Source organism: Crassostrea angulata, chromosome 7 (assembly GCF_025612915.1).
Source record: "Crassostrea angulata isolate pt1a10 chromosome 7, ASM2561291v2, whole genome shotgun sequence".
Taxonomy (NCBI): domain Eukaryota; kingdom Metazoa; phylum Mollusca; class Bivalvia; order Ostreida; family Ostreidae; genus Magallana; species Magallana angulata.
In genome coordinates, this window is record NC_069117.1 from 28,125,647 (window position 1) to 28,128,912 (window position 3,266).

The following is a 3,266-nucleotide window of genomic DNA, read 5'->3' on the forward strand; positions in this document are numbered from 1 at the left end:
TCACATAGATTTGTTAACAGAGTCAATGATATGTTATAACAGTAATTTCTTTAAAATGTTATTATAAGACATGTTTCAATATATGTATTAACGAGGCCGAGTACAGAACGAGTACGCCCTTTTTCGCGCGGCGTTTCATTTGTATTGTGACGTCATCTTTTTGCTTGGTTGACGCCATGGCGTGATAGTTTCAACTGCAGATATTCAGCAAAAATTGTTGAAAATATCTCGTTTGATGCGTAAAAATAATGTTATATTGTGGAATAAATATCTGGAAGTATAAGCTATATTTGGGCTCGGGTCGAAAACGTTAAGAGGGTTCAGCAAGCCTAGCCCTCTGTCACGTTTTCTTAACCCGCATAAATATAGCTTAATTCATATATTTCAAGACAGTAACCATGTATTTTATATTAATGACCCTTAATATGTGATGTTATATATTTTTTTATTACTTAAATATGTCTGAATGTCTTAATAATACTAAGATGATCACCTTTTCCGCCTTTGTCAAATAAAAAATAGGCCATTATCTGACGAATCTGGGAAATTGGGCATACAAAAATCAACTTTGATAAGACCCCTGGAACAAACCAGGAGGTAAAAGGTTTTTTTTATTTGACAATTTGATGCCTTTTAGCAATAACTTTAATATGTAGAACAGAAAAAGAAATCCCAAGGGCAGAAGTTTTGAAAAAATGTAAAAAATATGCAAAATTGATACATTTCAAGCAAAATCCCATAGGGTCCTATGTTAAAGATGAACAAACTTTGAGGTGACCCCCTAAACAAACGGTGTGGTAAATGTCTTATTTTTCAATCTTAAAATAATAATTATATCAGTAGAAATTCATGTAAAAAGTTTCATCCAAAAATCTAGGGCAGAACAAATTAAACCCGGCCTCGTTAAATACATCAATTTTATGGAGTTGGAGAAAAACACATGATGTTTTGTATAGTGGTTTAAATCTATAACGTCATGGAAAAGTATATGACGTCACACCTTTGTGATGTCATAGCAAACAGACAGAGCAATTGCGATTATAGAAAAATAATTGCAGTTCCTCAGTATGGATTTACAGTGGGAAAGAACAATGCAGATGCAAATATATGTATGTATACATCATTTGCAATCGCCACACGCAGTAAATACGTCACCGGTAATTGGTAATATAGTTTGTTATAGAATTGATAGTTTAAAAAGCATGTATACAATTAAATATTTAAACATACTGGAACGGCGCCGCGATCATGAAAACCGGGAAATTGCGGGAAATTGAACAAATCCCCTCAAAGTTTCAATGCATTTAATAAAAGAAATGATTTCATTTTCTTTCTTACATTTTCATAGCTATAAATTAGATGAACGTATATCTACTCGGTTTAAATTTATTAACTAAGAAAGCCTACTAGTGAGCCTAACGGTTTCCATTTAGGTATAATATATTTTTGTTCACTGAAGAACAAGTTCCGTATTTCATTCTAAATCCATGCATGCATGTAATTTATAAATTAGATATAACTGATTGTTACAAACTGAATGGTTTGTCAAAATCTTTTCAAGTCAACACATTCAATACATTAATTCAATATCCACCGATATATAGGATATAAAAACATCCATAAATATGTAAGTTGCCGTGGCCCAGAGGAAGTGTGGTGATGCTAGTGAACAAAGGGTCCCGGGTTCATTTCTCGCCATGGGCGTTTTTTTTGTATTTTTTTCATTTTATTTTCTAGAACAAAAATCGTTTAAAATACCTTTCCTTTCATAAAGTTAATACATTTTGTTGGTAAATTAAGCACAATATTGAATTAAATTTTGTTAAATGGCTTAAAGGTGGATTAAAGGTGGCTTAAAGGTAGCTAAAAGGAAGCTTAAAGGTGGCTTAAAGAAGTTTGGACATTAAGGACCTATAAGTTGTCCTTAAAGGAGGCTTAAAGGTGGCTTAAAGACAGTCTTTAAGCTGCCTTTAAGCCATCTTTACGCTTTCTTTAAGCCACCTTTAAGCAACACATATAGCTTAAAGGTGGCTTAAAGGTCGTCTTTAAGCTACCTTTAAACACCTTTAAGCTATCTTTAAGGAGGACTTAAAGATGGTCATTCATCCTGTGCAAAGTGTTGTCAATCAAAAACACATTTTCTGTCTTCTTTGACGCTTGTATGGAATAAAATTTTACTGCTCCTCACAGAGGAGCAACCAATATTTTTGAAACAGTGTATGAAGTATAAAACATCATCTGGCATTATATGCAGATAAAATTTTATACATGTAGCTTTATCGACTGTCGACCCGAATTGCTCCTTGTTTTCAAATACAGATATTTTTAGCGTTTACATCACAAACATTACATAAATAAAAAAATAAAGGGTTTTATACACAAAGAACTGTAGGTTTACGGCTTATATATCACCACCTTATACCTTGTATAATGATTGTGTTTGTCTGACTAAAGTAAAAGACGTAGAATGAACCTAATGTTGCTGAAATGATGTCGTACTTAGCGCTTTCTGACATAGGATCGCAATCTCTCAACCCAATGACACTCTCGACACAAGGAAATTATTATTCCTAGGAAGACTGTCGCTTACATTCCACTATCCTCACATAGAACATATTTGCGATACCTCTGTATTCGTTCATTTATAACTTAGCACAGAAGCAAAAAGGATTTATAACTGAGATTTTCGATATTATTCAAAAGCACGAACTACCAGACCACTTACAACAGTGGCTACATGACGGTTCATTCCCTGGAAAAATAACATGAAAAAAAATTGTGAGGACTGCCGTTTAAACTCTATACAAGTCACAGCGTCAAACTTGTATCTCAAGTGATTCTGACTTCTTCACTTTTACACTAGTCTGATATTCGACAACATAGATCCTTTATCACTCTGGAAACTACCCAGAAACTGTTACGAGACCAACCTGTGTAAATTTGTATGCAAACTAATCTCCAACATCCGCGAGTGCATCAACGTATACACTTGTCTTCTTTGCCAAAGGCCCTTCAAAAACTTAATTGCGCACGCTTCATGCACATGTGCAGCAACCGAAACCATCGGAGATGTATGCTGGGAGGAGGTCATCAACCTTTACGACATAAGACTGTCGGCGAAACTGTGTGGCCTTGCCGAGGACGACTTCCTCGTTATTCTTTTGGGGCGACGAACTGATACACCGCTAGAAAGCTCAGCAGTAGCATCTTTTCGTATGCTGAATTACCGGCTTTTAAAAAACACTGTAGCCTTATATAATAGGGCA